This window comes from Scomber japonicus, chromosome 6 (genome assembly GCF_027409825.1).
Source record: "Scomber japonicus isolate fScoJap1 chromosome 6, fScoJap1.pri, whole genome shotgun sequence".
NCBI lineage: Eukaryota > Metazoa > Chordata > Actinopteri > Scombriformes > Scombridae > Scomber > Scomber japonicus.
Window position 1 is genome coordinate 26662626 of NC_070583.1, and position 19957 is coordinate 26682582.

General features: G+C 41.0%; 1 protein-coding gene across 1 annotated transcript in view; it reads left to right on the forward strand.

Annotated features, from left to right (window-relative positions):
• Nucleotides 1-4930: 4930 nt before the first annotated feature.
• The window catches only part of sipa1l3 (signal-induced proliferation-associated 1 like 3), a 67278-nt gene continuing 52251 nt past the window's right edge, over nt 4931-19957 (forward strand). The window contains exon 1 of the mRNA XM_053320715.1: nt 4931-5072. The gene's annotated coding sequence lies outside the window, so the exon portion shown is untranslated. The remainder of the gene's footprint in view (nt 5073-19957) is intronic.

Sequence of the window (19957 nt, forward strand, 5' to 3'; positions counted from 1 at the left end):
AGAAAATATGAGTACTTCTTCTACCACTGTCAATATCCACATTCCCAGTTAGAGATAGGGTGAATAAAGCAGAACAGAGTTTGCCTGAGGATGTCCTTGCAAACAATATTATTATTATATAATTATATTGAAGAAAATCTTCTTAAGTTAATATACTCGACACTTGTCTCCTGTTGCATTAAGGAAGTAATCTCTATGGCAACACCAGTCTTACTTATAGTGATAATGTGATGTAATTCAATAAAGTATAATCTAATGCAATCATACATTAATTTTGATTTTAAAATCTTCTTCTTGTTATCCTGAAGTTCAGAGGTCAAAAGGTCAGCTGAAAACCAACAGTCTCAAAACTGGCATGGATTCATTGTGTTGCTTAAGGACAGCTCAGTAGAAAGGATGCATACTAACTGTGAGGCTTTAGCCAAGCTCATATAATTAAAGAAGAGTGAATCTATTATGTAAAGAAATTACTTTACTGATAGAAACTGACTTCCAAGACTACGATTAACACACACATACCTGGAAAAAAACATTAATTTGTTTGTAAAGTGAGCAATTAATAAAATATCTATTGTTTTCTTGTTATTGCTAAAGTGTAGCTACGCCACACGGCCACTCTCCTCTATGTTTTTGTACACATACAATAAAGCACAGACACAAAAAAGAAGAAGCTGGAGTGCAATTAAAACTAACACTATTAAAACGACAAGCTTAGTTGATTTCTGTAAAAACACAACATTTGTGTAACAATGTACAGTATGATAGCAGTATTTACTTCTCTTACTTTTTAAGTGATACTGACCCCTGGTGTCCAATGACTGAAACACAATGTCTACCAGTCATTTAGTGTCCTCTTCTTTTTTCTTTTTTTTAGATATTAAAGGAAAAACAACAGTCAGCTGCCCAAATCAACAATTAAATAGTTTTGTCTTGACATGATCATTGCTCCTGTTCATACTGACCATTAGAAGATCCCCTCATAATGCACTTAAGTGATGGGGGGCAAAATCAGCAGTCCTCGTTTTGTACACAAATGCATTTTTAAAGTTTATCTGAGGTTATATTGAAGTTTCAGCCATTTAAATTAATTAAATCAAGTAGATATATTTCAACATTATGGCCGAGACCCGCCATAGCTGCAAATAAAAGTAACGCTGCAAACAAAAACAAACGCTGCTGCACATAAAAAGAAACGCTGCTGCAAATAAAAAGAAACGCTGCAAATAAAAAGACACACCGCAGCAAACAAAAAAAAACGCTGCAAATAAAAACAAACGCCGCTGCAAATAAAAGAAACACCGCAGCAAACAAAAAAAAACAAAAAAAACACCGCAGCATATAATAAAAAAACGATGCAAATAAAAAAAGACACAACGGAACTGGATTACCGGGGACTGTTTTTGCCGAAACACCGGAAGAAGAAACAACAACAACAGGACTACGAATTGGAAAACGAACTAGAAAGTAAGTGAAAATGGTAGTGTTTGAGGGTGACTTGTCTGTTTCAGCCAACATGGGGATGAGGATCGGAACTGCAGACACTTAAAACACGCTGTTCCGCCTACGGGACGGGTCGTAGGTTGGGAGGTAGCCACAAGTCCTTCTGAATGTTTTAAACACCAACCCTTAAACATATATATTCATGCTGTACATTGTTAGAAAGCATAGGTTGCCCTGATTCATTCAAGACCACTCACGAATTATATTGGTTGCTCACAGCCGTAATAGTATTAGCGATTGGCTCGGCTAGCCACTCAGCTAAAGTAAAAACAGCTATAATCTCTACATACCTTCAAAGTCTTCCCTTTATCCACAACGATCATCTTATGACTCGGGACTTTCTTTACAGCTCGCCATGTATCCATTCTTGTGAAATATGAAATCCGTTTCCATAACATCGAAATACTTTCCTCAATATGTCCATGTATTTAGTCCAACACGTAACGTAATAACACAAATAACAAACCATATACGGTCCCTTTTACGTCTTTTCCTGACCTACACGTACAAGCAACAACTTCTTCCGGTGTTTCGGCAAAAACAGTCCCCGGTAATCCACTTCCGTTGTGTCTTTTTTTATTTGCATCGTTTTTTTTATTATATGCTGCGGTGTTTTTTTTTTGTTTGCTGCGGTGTTTCTTTTATTTGCAGCGGCGTTTGTTTTTATTTGCAGCGTTTTTTTTGTTTGCTGCGGTGTGTATTTTTATTTGCAGCGTTTCTTTTATATGCAGCAGCGTTTGTTTTTGTTTGCAGCGTTACTTTTATTTGCAGCTATGGCGGGTCTCGGCCACCGTACTTTTTAGTGTCAAAGTCCCTCTTTTGTTACTATGCTTTTGTTTGCTAAGTTCCACAGCTCAACACTGTCTAAGGAAACACAAGGAGGGAATTTGATGCTAGAAACACTGTAAATATGGCAGATGTCCACTTGATATGATATGATATAAGCCTCAGATAAGCGTCAGATACACTTTTGAATGCATTTTTGCACAAAATGACTGTGTGGACACACTGTGGATTTTGGCCCCTATCATAATGAATTTAATAGCCATTACAAACAGATGGAAAGATTACAGCGAGGAAAACCTATTTCGGTGTTCATATTTGCACCTGACTGTTGCTTTCTGACGTAATTGCAAATGATGTGAATATATTCATAGCTCTCTTCATCCAGATGGGACATAATATTTCAACAATCATTTGTCCCCATAGATTATATTTTAACCATAATATTATTTGTTTATTTTTTTAATTCAGGCTTGGGCAAACCTTTAAACCTTTAAAATAGTTATCAGATTTTCCTCAAGTCATCTGGTTCAGTGTATTGTTTATGGTTTGACAGTTTTTTAAATCGCTTATAGAGCTACAGGACATGTGATAGGTTAGGTTTTGGCCTGGTATTGAGGACAAGATGCTGATCTGAAGCTGGTTGTATTAGTTTATAATTGAAGTTAGTCCTGGCACGTTGGTCCTCCTTAGTCTCTCACTGCTTTACTGTTGACCAGGACCCCTGATGACAACATTTTCTGTATAATATGTCCACAGTTAAGGTCTTCAGCATAGTGTTCTAAAACAAACAAATTGTGCCTTTTACTCTTCCTGTGCAGGCTACAACACAACACGTTCAAATTTTAAAAGGATATCCATTCAGAAGCTCTCTTCAAAAAAATTACCCCACTGACATTTCAGATTTTCTATGACACTGTGCTCAACCCCAAATGGTGCAGTTGTCTCTTTAAATTACTTGTGCAACTGATGTTATTCAAATGTGAAAGAGGGAAAAGGTATTCATCTAACATTGTATCTAACTTTGTGAGTATTGGATCCATTGTATGTAATTTCATTTTATTTTTCAGGTAAGCTGTGGCTTATTTTTTCTCTTTCAAAAATGGTCTCTGCGCATGATTTCGACCTCATAGTTATTTGACAGAAATGGTAGTGTAGTACTACTATTATATTTTTAATGTCTTTTTTCATCTTTATCTTTTATTTTATTGTAATTACTTTTGACACTTTTGTTTTTCTGGGCTGTTCTGGAGGTATTTTAAGGATTTCAAGGGCTCAAGGCCATTTATTGTCATCTTACCACAGTTACATTTATACTTTTCAGTATCAAATGCTACCAATGAAGAATTAAAATTGCATTTTCTGGGTATTAAAACTTTAGAAGAATTCAGGCATCTACTGTGCAAGGTTGAATTTCTACAGGTATTTTAAAAAATTATAGTAGTGTTCATGAACATTGATTGTGCAAAAGATACACATAAATACATGTGGCTAATATTTTGCAATTCAGAAATACATAATAGAAAAATCATAAAAAAAGTTGATTTAAATAAAAATTATGAAACGCTGGGTTTAGGACTAAGATTGAGTCGTTCATGTTGATGTTATTTAACAATTAATACAACCTTTAAACATTTATTAAAGCTACTAGAAAATGTGACAAACTCTGATGTATCACAGGCTGAAGAGGATTGATTATGTTTAGCAACCACAAGGTTGTGCTATTCACTAATTTGTGAGTGGAGTATAATCAACATTAGAACCAGAATCATCTTAATTGGCCAAATATGTTTATGCACACAAGGAATTTGACTCAGGTTTTGTGATTCTCAGTGTACTTACACAAAATAACAACATGACAATCTTGAAATATACACAAACAATGACTGTATATTGTAAACGTCTGAACATGCAGCATGATAAATACGGAGAGTGCTTCTCTGGTGTAATTCCTGAATGGTCTACACACAGATGTTTATCGGTTTATTGGTTTATTTCTACATTTATAAAATAAAAGTCAGAGAAAATTGTAAATAATAATAAAACACATGTGCGGGTGAGGCAGAAACCCACTATGGGCTTATCTGAAAACCTCACCTATAAGAGATAACAGACAATAAGTAAAGTAAAATAAACATAAATACCATTCACCTAATTAATATTACATACAAACATTGTGAAATTAAATAATAAGTTAAAATGAAAGATAAATCTTACTTTATAAGAAATGATCTCCCTTATAAATCATGTCAGTATCCATGAAAACACCAGAACTTAGATTGTGGTGTGTTTAATGTGTAGACTAATAGTTGGAAACATTAGTTAGAAAATCAGAAACATAATCAAATGACTTTAATTACGTCATTGTAACAGTTACATTACTTATTACATTTTAACTAGGGCAACTAATAATGTGTAACCTATTACATTTCCAAAGCAACCTTCCCAACCCTGCTCCATACAATATTACAGTAACTTCCTGTGCCTTTAATACCCCTCCCCTACTAAAACACATTTGCATGTATTGATTATCATTGAAACCATGTCCACACACTGTACCAGGGGCGCAGTGCTGCCCCCTGTCTGTTACTATCAGTAGGTTGCGCCAACACCAGCCGCGCATGCGCAGTGAGTGTGCGGGGCGCAGCGTTGGAGCATTCTTGGCAGCGTCTCTCTCGGTGAACAGCCAGTCGACCGTCGGCCAACCAGTGTTTCCACAATGTCTGGAAATTTTTCTTAACGGAGTAGGAGAAAAAACAACAACACACAGGAGCAGCGTAAAGAGTAAGGTGTGTACTCTTTTCTTCTTTTTTAAAAATCTCTGAAGCAGTACAGTGCGGGATATTCAAAAGCAAAACTGAAAAGTGACGAGTGAAACTAAACGCTGGCGAGCAAACACCGAGAGGAGAGGCAAAGACCGAGCCGACTCAACTTCAGTCAATGCAGAGAGCAGCTCCTTACTACGGCTCTGAGCTCCACCTCCAGCCACTCAAATGGAGGAGATATACACAGCCTGAAATATGCCTCTACTCGCTAAAAATCAATTAACTACAAAATACTCCACAACCTCCCCTGATCATTACGCCTCCACTGCGCATGCTCCTATCGCTATGCAGACTTCGGATTTGTAGTTTTTTCGTACCTGAGTTAATCACACTTGTGAGGGCCAAGAGAAAACGCCAAAACTACAAGTTCCAGACAATGGGAGCTTTGTTTGGGAGAGGAGCAGGCCAGCTAGTTAGCCTGGGACGAGCTTTGAATTTCTAGTAGTTTGTGTGCTGCAATCGGAAGTTGTGCAGTATAGCTGGAGATTTGTTTCAGAGGAGAGGGGAGCTTGAATGGGAAGATATGTTGGCTTGGCTGCACGTAGTTTTTGTAGTAGTAATAGTAGAGAGGTATTGCTGATTCAGGCATAAATGACTCTGTGAGATGAGGTTATACTGTGCAACACGTTTTTTTTATTGTGGCAATAAAAAAAAGAAAAGAGAGGAGGGTTGATTGTGCTCTTTTGCGTGCTTACACATGCATACAATGTTTAAGCTGTCAAAAGGTGCATGCAATGTGCGCAGGATTTGCAAGAGTAGGTGTGTGTTTGTGTTTGTGTGTGTGCGGACGAGCGTGTAACATTATAATGAATGGGGAGGTGATGATGCCTCGGGGTGTCGTCTCCCTTTCATAGAGATCCCCCCCTTGTGCTGCTGCTGCTGCTGCTGCCGTATTCCCCAACACTCAGGAAATGACACGTCGAGTATCAGCATGATGGATCAGTCGTGCAAGAGCAGCAGAGCATGGCAGCACTCCACATATTCTGGGCATCATTTACTCTGGTTGCCTTCAAGCTGGAACTAATGGAATAATTATTACGGAGGGCAAATCTGGAATATGGTGTACAAGTGTCTTATTGTGATTATCCCACTGATTTTTAGATGTTAAAAGGTCACGTTGGTTTGCTTAGCACTGCCCATTTGTGTCACATTAATCCCAGGTTGCTGTGCAATGGGGGGAATCCTGCATTGTGTCTTTTAAGATTTAGAGGAGATCAGATTTGAATGAATAATAATGACATAGCCTCCTTTGATCAAAGGCTGCATACCAGACCCAGGGAATGAGTTTGTAGCCTCTGTGAAGAAATGTCCATCTTTTTCATGGATGTTTGAAAACATTTCATATAAATATCTATTCACGGGCCATGAACATCATGTCGTTTTGACCATGTCCTTCTAGTAGAGCTGAAAATCTGAACTGTGACACATTCATTGGTGGAGTTTGAGTTCGACACTTGAGTCAGAACTTTTATTACACTCTCCATCCACAAGGCTAATTTTATCTCCTCCTTTACGGTCTTCTCTCGTAACTCTTCTACTGTCTGTCAAAGTAAGACATATTCCATACATTGACTGCTTAGGGGGAAAAAAGCTGCAATACATTTGTAGTTCAGCGCAACGTATTACATCAGTGAGTGCAGCAGTGTGTCCCTGCTAGCTGTTTTTGATGTATTTATTGAAAAGAAGAGATGAAGCAAACCTGCAGAAGATAGTAGGAGTTTTAGACTGTGGTGTATAGACACATCGGTGCAATTAAAATCTTAATAGTTAGGATCACGAAAATGAATTCTTATGTCTGTAAATCCGGTTTTCTCAGGCCCTTTATAGAGCGGGGTGTGATGCTTCCACAGTTATGTTGTAACAGGCCTTTCTCACTTGTCATAGTGTTACTAATTACATTAACAATGGCTGACACAGAAGGAATTCAACCATCATTATATTATATATTCTTTACACCTGTGCTCTTCCTGCTGTGACATTTCAAAGTGTCTTCCATGAAAAAGGCCTGCAGGGTTTGTTGTAATTTTAGGTATCTACGTCTTATGTTAGGCAAGAGGCGAATTTACAACTTCAAATACTTGTTTTAAATAGCTTTCCACTTTCGATAGTGCATTTCTTATTCATTAAAGCTCTAATTTTAACATTGCAAAGTTCAGCACAGTCTGGTCTGAACACTGTGTCTGTGTCTTTATGTTAAAGTGACAAACGTTTTCCCCAAACGCTGCACTGTTCTCCAAGTTAGACCTTTCGTGTCACATGAATTGAATCAAAATCAGCACAGCGCATCTCTGAAGTCACTCTGCTAAATCCCACGCTGAAAAAAAGGAAGGGTTGAAGTTATGTACAATATTTATGAACTGTTAAAGCACCCAGATCAAAATTTTGAACACAGTAGCACTGCAACAATGAGTTAATTAGAGTTATCTGCAACTGTTTTGATAATCAATTCATTGTTTAATATCATTTTTAAAGCAAAAATAGAAACAGACATTACAGACAGTCATTTGTGAGGATCTGTTGTTATTTTATAGTCTTGTGTTTTATGTGACAGTAAATTGAGTATTTCAGACTGTAGGTTGAACAAACAGTCTTTAGGAAACTATAATGAACTGTTTTCACTGTGTCAGATGTTAAATAGACTCAATAATTAGGCAAGTAATCAAGAAAATAATGAATGGATAATGAAGATATGCAGCCCTAGAAGACGTCACTTTGATAGCTGTCGTGTTTAAACTGTTCAAATGATAAAAATGATGGTTTGAAACCTCAGCTTTACAACCAAACTTGTGGGAGGTACTGTCCGAGTTCATAAATATCACACATAGCTCACATTCTGGAGAATAAGTCCTGCTGCCAACACCACATGATTTTAAAAAGTGCTGCTACATCCAAAAATGTTTGTGTTGTATATTTTCATTGAATAACTTTGAACCTCACGTTCCAGAGTTGTAAAACACCTCCAGCACTCAGCTTGTAGTTGAGGGCAACAGATATTAATTGTGTACAGTCTCAGATCTTGAGGAACGTCTATTTTCTGCTACTTATTTCCTCGTTTCATTGCAAACAGCTGCAGGAACAAAAGGGGAGCAGAATCTGGGCCACCTGAGTTATTTCGCCTGTAAACATAAAGTTGAATCACCTCGTCCTACCTCGGTGCACATGACTCATCAGCTGTTGATTTTTCTCTATTCTTTCCTTCTCCACAAAGGTTTAAAGTAACTCATCCACAGGCACGCAGCCATGTTTATCTGCTCGGTGAACAATGTCTTTCCATGGGGGTCTCTTGTGATTTTTTTTTTTTTTTTAACATTTTTTTTAAAGGTAGCAAAGTCTGCGTTTTGGCACCAGCTCCGGTTCAGAGCTCCCCTTTCCCGACCACGACACCTTGGCAGCTTTCCTACTGTTTGTAATTTAAGAACGAGAAGTTTCTTGCCAGGTTTCTGTTTAATCCTTAGTTAAATAAAGGTTAATAGAAATGAACAATTGTGTGTTTTGCTCACAGTGTGCGCAAGAACACACACACACACGCACACTAAAGCGTCTCAAACGACATCCATCACAATCATTCGGTGTATCCTGAGAGGTCACAGAGAGGGAGGAAGACACCTTAGGCTAAGTATGCCATCTGGTCTGTGTCAGAGTGCGTAGTGACGGCTACGTGTGTGTGTGTGTGTGTGTGTGTGTGTGTGTGTGTGTGCCCATATTTTTTTTGAGGACAGAACTTAAAATATTGTAATGAACTTGAGCTTATAGGGCTCAGCTGTCGTGCCGGCTACAGATCAGAGATGTTAATTTTTTACTGGAGCACATTTGAAACTGTTTTATCTGTTAAAATCCTTTTAAGCAACACAGTGATGCAAGTTAAATCCATGTTGGCAGTTAATTTGAAGGGGTCACCGCACGCCATCACACACGGCCTCATTTCAACCACGTTTGAATGCAGCCTGGACATTAATTGGCTGTGGTGGGCAGGTGTTGACTGTTTTTATTTAGTATTTGAACTTTTATTTAGGTTTAATTTAAAACAACCTTTAAATTTGTGTCCTCCAGTATTGTGGTGACCGAACCCTCCTCCTCATACCTGCCACAAATCTCCAAAAATGGTCATAGACTGAAACAAAATGAATAAAGACCCCCCCCCCCCCCCCATTCACATAAATCAATGCTGTTGATGTATAGACTCGATTTTTACCAACTAGCTCGCCTAACAAGAGAGAGAGACAGAGAGGCAGCGAGACAGAGACTGAGAGCACATTGTGTGGGTGTGAGCGGGAGAGCTGGAAATGACATTTGATAATTATGTAATGTCGTGTAGTTCTGAGTAATTCTGTGGTTTAGCATTCATGTGCATCGAACTACAGTGTGACAGAGTACAGTCGACTGAACGGTGACGCTCTCAAATATCCGACAAACACCTCTGTCCACCTTAATGTGTGACAGGTGTTTACTTCGGTATATTTCCTTTATAGATTTTTGGGTGAATGATTGTACGTGTAGTTAAATGATTGGATATTTAACTCTCATGTGAACCGGTAAAAAAAAAAAACGGTTAAGCATCTGCTGTATGAAAGCAGTATTAGTCAGAGTGCAGGTGTACATTTTTAAGATGAAACAGTATTAGACCACCAACAGCATTGCTGCCTCCGGTCCCCACTCTCTTTGATGTATTTGCCTCCCCCGAGGGTCTTATCCATAAGTCAGCACGCATGACAGTGTCAAGAGGTCAGAGATTTACAGAAAGAAGAACACACTATGTTTCATGAAATGAGTCTAGGCTTTATGGCCTTCAGTGCAGCTATAAAACATTTGCTTGGTAGGCAGCTGATCTATCAAGCCTGCCTCCTCTTCCTCTCCTCTCACTCCCTCAGAGGTCAAATTCCCTCAAGGTGTTGTTTACCAATCTGTAGCTCCTTCACAGCAAAGAGGATGAATCAGAGACTCACAGTCCTGCGTGTAAATGTGCGTGGCCTCTCTATCTCACGCTTAAAAAGAAAAAAGAGAGAGGGGACGATGTCTTCTCAGTGTGGATATGTAAGACTTGAATGGATCTACATCTCTCTGCTCTTGACTCCTCTGCTCTGGGTTTGTTAGACTGGGGTAAATATAGCCTGTTGGTTTTAGCTAGAGGATAAACACAGATGTTGAGGAGGCCTTTCTTGCCACAGGACGGCCTGCATCCTCCCCCTGGTCAGCGTTGTTAGCGGAGGGAGAGAGTGAGAGGGAATGCCTCGCCATCCATCCACACAACACTTAAACAGGGTTGTTGGGCTTAAACAGCAGGCTTTTTCAGCAGGGTTATACGGGACGTATACATTGGCTACGAAGCGTTTAGACAGCCTGACAAAGTGCTGCACATAAAGAGTGATTTACACAGGCCTGTATATGGCTGTCCATTTAATAGTTTAAAGTGGAGGCCGCTCCACAGATTCACAAATGGACATCCACTTAAGGAAGAGTCTGTACTTCGCTCGGGCAGGTGGTGAGTTTAAAGTTGGACCTGAAACAAAGGACGGCTTAAAATATGACTGTTTGTTTTATAAATGAATCTCTGAATGTGAGGCTAAGGCAGGTTTAAATCGTTGCAATAACTCGCCTGCTCAGCCTCTGTGCATCTCCATAAAATTAAGGGCTCTTATCTGATACTCCCACCCCTTTCATAATGTCTCTCTCCTTCCTATACGCCTCTTTCTAAAAGGGAATGATGATGTTAAATGTGCTGTAAGAGACGCTTGATGATAGAAGCACAAATCATGCATTCGATCTCCGGGGATCATCATCAGGCTTTGTTCTACAGAAAAGCATTCAGACACATTCATTAATATGACTTGTCATGTGGCTGAGAGGGGCAGGCGGCACCTTTCTTTTCTTTATGTCTTCTTCCCGTCGTCCCTCCTTCTTCTTGTTTCTTCTGTCTTGGGAGTTGCTGCCGTAAGGAGAAGAGCGTGTTGTTACACCTGCTTCGTATATGTCTCTAACTAAAGCTTCACACATGGGGCCGAGGCTTGTGTGTGCGTGTGTGTGTCTGTGTGTGTGTGTGTATGTGTCATATGGCAGAAATGTTCTGGAAAGAGGAAATCCTGCATGACGGGATAAAGAAACAGCTGATTCTGTCTCCATCTGTTTTTATGGAGTGAGGCGGAGTGAATTAACCTTGTGTGCCCCACAGACACACACACATGAGCTTGACCATCACACACCTGTCAGGCCATAAGCTCACTTGCTGTCTGTTTTAGTCTGAACAACAGCAGCAAAGAAACGTAAAGCTGTGCTACACTCACAGTTGATTCCTTGCTTCAGACATTCTTGGTGCTTTTTGTCATGATTCATTGTAAACTGATAACTTTGGGTCAGATGCAGATGAAACTAAATAATGTGTAGTTGTTTTAGGAACCTGCTATGACATCATCTCACATACGGCTTCAGTTAACAGTTGCTTTCATTATTCATTAATCTGCTGATTGTTTTCTCTATTTTATCAATTCAATGTTTGAAAATTGTGAAAATGCCAGTTCTAATTTCCTAGAGTCGCAGCTAACATCTTGTTTTTGCTTTAAAAATGGTTTGCTACCAAGTCAATGATTATAGTAAATTTATTTCTGACAAGATCTGAGGGTGTAAGATAAAAACAAAGGTGTCTGAAGTCAGTGATAAAGAATTTTAAATTTCAAAGCTGTTCATCTCAGTCAGCGGCCTGAGTCACTGCATCTACAAAAGGTTGTGATGATCCAGCTCACCAAGTTCACACAATGAGTCATTTCTTTATCATGAAAGATATGTGTGTGTGTGTGTGTGTGAGACCACATTTTTGTTTCTTGCTTTAAAGCCATAAAAGCATCTTTGTAGCCCCCCAGATACCTCATGAGAAATTCCATCTGTATTTTATTTGGAGATGATCGCCTGCCTCTTTGCTCGCTATGGCCCTCGGCACTGGCTTTCACAGGTCAAACTCTAGGACAGGGAGTGAGTGTGTGGGACTATGGAGGTTGCAAGTGTGTGTGTGTGTGTGTGTATGTGTGTGTGTAGCGGAGATGAGTGTTGCGTAGTGAATCAGACACCAGGCATCAGGGGAGAGAAATGGTCTTAGACTGCAGAGATTAGTCATGTCCAGTTCACAGGACATGAGTTAAACGTTCCTTCAAAGCTCAGAAAATGTCTCTGGCACGCAACTGATATCCTAGACGGATTCTTTGCCAATTCATTGTTGGGATACTTCAGGATTAGAGCGTTGTTTCAGGAGAGGAAACACACTGCTTTCAATGACTGGAGGGAAAAGGACAGAGGGAAAAGAAACTGTTGGGGAAAAGGGCGAAACACCAGACCCCGGCAGGAAATGTGTAGATTGATTTGCATGTTTCTCCCTTCCTCCGTCATTCAAGATGCTTTGCTTTTAGTGGCCTGCACGTCCTTTACCAAGCAAGCAAACACACACTCACACACACACAGATTGAGTCTGTGTGTGGTTATGTGTCAGGGAGGGAACGGGTGAGTTTAAAAGATGTTTTTAGTTATTTGTCTCAATGTGTGATGTTTTATGAAACTACCAACGTCTGTTTCTTTCTTTTCCCTCTCATTTTGTGGTATGTGCTCAGAAAGGCATGCATACATGCATATGGTCTCTCCCTCCCTCTGCCTCTTCACAGCTAAGATCTCAGGCTATGACTGCTGACTGTGGAGCCATTGTTTTAATGCTAATTGAGTATAGCATGTGGTCATTCCATGAATGCCTCTTGGCCCAGATTTTATGGTACTGTATCAAAATGTGATTTTTTTCCCTCCTCATTTCCAAATCAGATTTGATACTGAGATGGAGGCTATTTAGTGCGCTATTTCCTCACAAGTTCATTTGGTCTGCTCTGCACAGAAAGGGCATGGTATGCTAATGTGTTTACGCTGTCGCTAAGGCAGGGAAGTGCAGATAATGTGTTGGGTCTGCTCCATGAGCAGGACAGAAGGGGATTTCTGACAAACATATACAACTGTTTTGCTTTGGTGCCTTTTAAAATCTTGCTGAGTATATAATCCTGTGTGTGTCCGTGTCTGTGTGTGTGTGTGTGTGTGTGTGTGTCTGTGTGGAAATAATTCAGTATTTTAGTAAAATGGTTTGTGTTTCTTGTGGCCAATCTGTCGTCAGCTATCCAACCACATCACCTCTTTTAGTGAGCATTTAGACTATAGACAGACACACATTGTGTCTAAAAACGTTATCATTAGTGGTGTAACGGTGTGTGTTCATCCTGAATCATTACAGTACAGATGTGACGGTTCGGTGCTTGCAGTCATACGAAGAATACGCTCTGTGACCCAAACGATTACTGTCAAAATAGTTTAATCACCTGGAACATTTTAGCAGCGCCTCACTTAACTATAGCATGCTCATGAATGAATGCTAGCTGGCTTGTCTGAGGTAACCTGGTTACCCTGGATACCCTATAGTGTCGCTGCCATCAAATTTACAAACAAGAGACCCATAACTAGTGATGAGATGAAATACAATCCATGAAGGATGATTTGAGTAGTAAATCCATGAATTTGAAAGCTTGTCAGATGCAAAAAATGGTGCACAGCGGTTTATAATACAACAAGGATTTAAAAGTTGCCACAGTGACATTTTATCATGAGCTTTAACAATGAAGGTGAATGTTTTTGTTGGCCATGGACGCAGCACCTTGTCAGATGAAGATGTTTTGCTTTGATGCAATAGTTGAACCAGCTCCAAGTTTTTTTGTCAAATGATCCTGTTTTGTTTTTTCTTGCCACAGCTGTGTGTTGACAGCTGTGTTCAAAACAATTATTAAATATAGCTTGGTGTTGCAGAAGTGTAATTACAATGTTATGATAGGTAACCCAACAACAATAGAGAGGGAACTCCAGTTATCGCCAGGCTGTATTGAATTAATTTTAAGCATGAAAATTAAGTCAATTACGGATATTAAGAGTTGCTCCAATGTTTTTGTCCTTCATGTATAATAAATGCTTCAAACTATCCAGTGTTTAGCAGCAGTTATAGGCAGGGGTCAAAATTAACTAGCAAGTGTTCAAATTTTACTAGTCACTCAATAGACTACTGTTGTTATTGTTTGGTTTTGGCTGCTGGCTGGTGCTAATTTTGAGCCCCGGTTTTGACAGTTGTTTTTAAAACAGTCTGAAAGCTTTTCACATTCTTATTAAAGGACAAGAAAAGTAGTATTGAGAGGGGAAGTATAGTGAAGCTAATGTTCGATTCCTGCATGGGCTCAGTTCATCTTGTTTTGGCTTTTGTGTTGTCGTTGGTTGACTGTAACGCTTCACAGCGGATCTTCTAGTGTTTGCAGCCTGAGCACAATTGTCTTTTGAACTATTACATGTGCGCGCTTGTACTGTATGCCTTCCAGTGCTGTTTGTGTCTGATTAAATTAGTAGTATTGTAATAAGCTCTGCTGATGCCACCCTTTGAAACACTTTCATTGTGTAACGCTCAGCTCTCAGACTGTTTCTAGTCTTTGGTTTTGAAGTAAATCTACGCTGTAGACTTGGCTGCTGCCCAGTAACTCTCAGATCATGCTCTCACTTGCTGTGAAGTGGTGGTTTTACTTTGTTTAAACACATGAATCTCAGCTGAAATTGTGCATTTTACTTTGCGAAGATTCATTATCAATGTAATAATTTGTTGCTGTCCACGCCAGCGATTTACAAACTGCTTTTCTTTTTCCCACCAACACGTGTGTGTGTGTGCGTGTGAGAGAGTCCGCATGTGTGTTTGTTTTTCATGTCCATGAGTGTGTGCGGCAGCGACAGCCTCGTTAACTGTCCCACAGGAGCAGGCCAGAGAGCGGCGGAGGGGAGAAGGAAGTGACAGAAGTTTGGGTGTTTCTCCACACAACAGTGGAGCCTGTTATCATCGTGGGAGAGGAGGAGACGGATGAGCCGATAAATGGCTTGACAGGGGAGGAGGGATAGGAGGACAGACAGAGGGAGAGGCTAAAAGGGAGGTCTGTTGCTAGAAGAAAGCAGGCTCATGTGCTTCTTTCTCTTCATCCCTTTTATTCACCCCCCCCCCTTCCATCTCAGTTTTACCCATGACCTCTGCAGCCAAGCTCTGATAAGATAACACTCTGGTTCAGTGTGTCAAACAAGGTTTTACCTCTGAACATGTAAAGATAGTCAAAAGACAGAAAGTAGAACAAATAGCAGCGGAAGTGAGTGATGATAAAAAAGTGTGTAAATGTGATACAGTCCCCCTCAGAGAGAAATGGTGAGCGAGGGAGTATTGTCTGTGCGTGTGTGTGTGTGTGTGTGTGTGTGTGTGTGTGTGTGTGTGTGTGTGTGTGTGTGTGAATCTGCAGAGGAAATGTCTGTTGTGTGATGTTCTCTGGAGAGGGGTGTGTATGTGGAGCGGATCTCCTCTCGATGGGATTAAGAGCAACACAAAAAAAAAAGGTGGAGAACAAGAGAGAAAGAGAGGCAGAAGACAGTGGATGTTTTGTCTCTGTGCTGCGGCTACCAGGTGACTATGTGTTTGCACTGAAGGTCAGCGCTATCACCCCGCCCCTGACGGAAACTCGCTTGACCCACTTTGTTGCCCAAAAGCGCTCAAACACTCACAAACGCCTCCCTCTCTGCCTCTAAGACATGCACTTAGACAACCTCTCCGCTCCATTCTGTCTCCCATACATGAACTCTCTCGCTGCTCTCAGCCATAGCACCTCAACACACTGGCTGCATCCATTAAGAACATTTCTACCATGCAGCAACTGCAGACGGCCCCCCCCAACCCCCTCCCATTCTAATATGCATGTACACAGTGGGTTTTGTTTTTACAGTGGTTCCCACGTCTGAATTTGACAGGAATTTTGGCAGCTCCACGAGTTGTCTCCAGGCTCTGTTTTAAAAAAAAATCTCCCCTGGATCCCTCTTCCTCCCCTCTTTCCCCTTTTCTCCCTCTTCTCTCTTCTTCTTATCCTAAAAAAAACCCTTTTTGTTATTAGTCAAATGTTTTCACTCGACACCACTGCTGTCTGCGCCTGGAAAACAAGTAGGCCAGTGTGTGCCTTTGTGAACACATGTGCAGCGGCTCACTGTGGGTGTACATGCATGTGTGAGTGCATGCATGGCTGTGCAACCACACCCTGGACTCACGCCACGCTCTAAACCAAACACAGAGAGAAAGACGGAGGACTTCTCGATGGATTTAGCTTGTTGTGACAGCACTCTGCACTTGCTTGGGCTGGAAGGGGCGATAACTGTGGGTCGCAGGCCTTCACGCCACCCCTGCCCCTGTAACCACAGCCGAATATGAAAGACAAAGTGATGATGGCGATATGATGCTTTATTTTTCCCCCTGTTGGGTTTTTATTTGAGGCTTTTTGGAGCAGACACACCTTCTACTCGGCTGTTTTTACTGGCCAAATTCCACCGAAAAGATGCCGCTGTCGATCCAGATGCCTGAGATAGTTTTGAGGGGCTGAGATCTCTCTCAGTGTGTAGAGCTCCGTCTCGCCTCCCCGGTGTGATTGATACTGCAACCTTAAAACCAACAAGCATACATAAGTCATCGCTGCTACTTTAACATGAGAACCATATGCTGGTTTTACAGGGGAAGGAGTTTAAAAATGTTGACCTCTGGGTCATGAAGGGAGAGCGCTGACAGAAATTCACTCAGATCCTGTGTCTCCATTTAGCTCTCCTTAATGGGGTGTTCATGTGGGCTAGTCCAACACATACACATACACACACACAAACACACACACACACACAATGCTACTGTGAGTTAAAAGGAACCACACCTTGCTCCTGTAATCCTCTTTCAGTTGAGACAAACCCCTCTTTATTATATCCTCTGAATGGGTCGTATTCACCTGTGCTCACCATCTGCCTTCGATTTTGCAGAAGTGTGTGTGTGTTTCTGTGGCTGTATTTTTGGGCTCTGCTGATTTCTATCCCTACAACAAACAGTGAGACACAAATTATGTCATAGCAGTCCAGTAAGACCAAACGGTACAATGGGAAACATCTCAACAAAACAAAAGACCTCACTGCCCTTCACCCTCTCATCTACTGACATATCTTGACCTTAAAAGAAAAAACTCAAGAATTTAAATTTCAAAAACTCTGATTATGTTTCGACACACGCTACATAATGAATAATGATGTGTTGTTCCCAGATTGCCGAACATTTCAGTGACGTTTGCATCCAGAAAATTCGGTATTCATAGGGTGTTCTCCAACTCCTGACATGGGTGATTAATGGTTGCCTGGCTCCATAAAATGTATTATTAGATTCCCTCAGAGTAGCTATATCTGATGCTCTTTAAGCTGGTGTTAACACTGAGAAAAGCCTGTGTTAAAACAATGCAATGGCCTATGATATACAATATATATTGTGTGACAGCAATACAATATTGTTTATATTTTTGGATGTTGCTGATGGCAGACAGTCATCGACCACAAGTTATGTGCACTTGTTTTATTTCAGCTTAGTTTCAGAGTCTCTGCGTTTAGCTGTCATTTAGGGTCGTGCTGTTTCTCTCCTCTGCTCTGCTCTACACGGAGGGTGGGCTGTGTTTGCTGCACACAGCGCAGCAGAGGAGAGACAGTGAACCAGGTGAAACACTCCAGCTCACAACATCTACACTTGTTGCGTTACTGTACGTGCAATGAAAGTTTAGCAAGTAAAAAGCCAATGAAAGTAATTTATTAATCAATTTAACACAAAAGTTGGACAGAAGTAACAGAAAACTGTACTTTACAAATTATGACTTTTAATTGAATTTACAGTTTTTTGTTATCTGGATATGATGTCACCTATGTTGGCAGATGAGAATTTGATCATATCACATGGGGTTGACGGGGTTGTATCGTTTCTGACTTTGAAGACTTATCAAATGCCTGATTTTTATTGCGATTAGTGTGTTTTAAACAGTAGAAATATGTTGTACAGTAATCTATACTTGCAGGTATTTGATTGGAGCACCTTGCTGGGTGGTGCTGTATTGTTTTGTGGCACAGCTGGGAAACGCAGCCTTTTTTCACCTGCTGGTGGATAATAACTTTTACTTTAGAAGAATTATTTGACAGGCAGTTGGAGATGTAAAGGTTGCAGCATTTAAGTTATATTGTGGAAGATTAACTACTGAACACCTTTTTTGAAAGTGGTTTTCCTGTAATCAAAGAATAGAGGGCGAGTCCAGAAGGTGTGGATAACAATAAAGGGACTCACACACACACATGTGCATGTATTTTAAGAAATCTGGAGTAAGCAGTTACCTTTGAGATTTAATCCTCGTGCTATTTGCTCTGGTTTAATTCCCTCGCTCGCTGGCTGCATTCTTTGTTTCTCTTTTCTCACAGCGTCAGATTGTACAGTGCTCTCTGCAGCTCTGTGTTTCGGCTGAGTCTCAATGGACCTACTGTACTGTGTTTGCTCTCACTAGTCAAAGTCCTGCAGGCAAACAGTGTCTGGTCTCAGTGGGGCCTGGGACTATACTAAAAAAGAGCCAGGCCCGCCATGCTACAGTATTACAGTTTCACCATAGCGTCATGTTACCACAGTGTCTGGCTGCTGACGCTGTGTGAGAAGTGTGTGTGTATGTGTGTATGCGTGTGTGTCGGATAGACGTTCGGTGTGGACTCCAGAAACACACACATGTAAAGTTTAAGCTCAGCTCAGAGTAAGAATATATCTGCACCAGGAAGCAGGGAGGGGAGGAGGAGAGGTGGAAACACTAGATCACACATTACAGTAGGTGTGAAAGGAAGAGCAGCAGACCCTCGTAAAAGAAAGATGCACCCCCTCTCGGATAGAGAAGACTTAAGCCAGCACTCTGCACGTTATTCTGATGCACCGCTCTGTGAAAGTCTGTCCAGATGAAGCTGCTAGTTCACATTTTGGTGAATGTCTTTTCTATTTATTCTAACTCCCTCATCTCGGCATCTCCAAGTATTCTGTGGGACTTGAAATTGCTCCCCTCGGCTGGTGTTGGCAGACGTAGGGAGGGAGGAGGAAGAGGAGGAGGAGGAGGAAGGAGGGAGGAGGGGGAGCGATTATAAGACTTGGGGTGTGCTTTAACCCACTTAGCACACCATCTCAGGGTCTCCTGCCAAAATGGTGAGCTTAGTGCTTTTAATCCTCTTCCCAGGGTGAGCTGATAGTTTGGTGCTCGCAGCCGCTCCCTCGTCTTTCTGCCTGGAAATGTCTGCGTGATATATTTTTTATTTTCATTGCATCATATTTTCTGATTATACGTCTCAGTGTGATGTTTTTACTTGTCTTTATAAATGAATGCATATGAGTGTGGATCTGTCGATCTTTGTCTGTGTGTGAGTGAGAGAGTTGTAAGGCAGTTTCCTGGTCATAAACACATCACTGAAGTAGCCCTGCTGTGGTTTCAAGTGAGCCTCCCCGTCAGTCCCTCCAGCGTTAACAGCAAGGCATGTTTATTTGCCCCCACCACCCACTACCTCCACCCCCACCAACTTCAGACTGGGCCAAGCTGGGCCAGCTTCTGCCTCAGGGGTCTGACTACAGTCCAGTTTGAGCTCCAGCAAGTCCACCCTCCCGTAGCTTTCAGCCAGCATCACATGCCTGTGTTCCTCTCTTAATAAAACAGGCTCATAACGCCACGTTCCTTGCATTCTTTATGTGCAGGCTCCTCTCCTCTTTTCACATGCATGGACGGGTTGCGCTGCAAAATGTTAGACCGCACCATTAATAAAGCTAAATAGCACACATTGCTTTTAGTGTGTTGAAATGTTGTCGAGATTTAGATCTGCTTGTATAGAATGTTGCAGTTCTTGTAGAGTTACCTCCTATTTTTTTTGTTCATGCCTGCAAGTAGAAGTACAATGTAAAGAGCAGAGATGGAGGAAGGGAA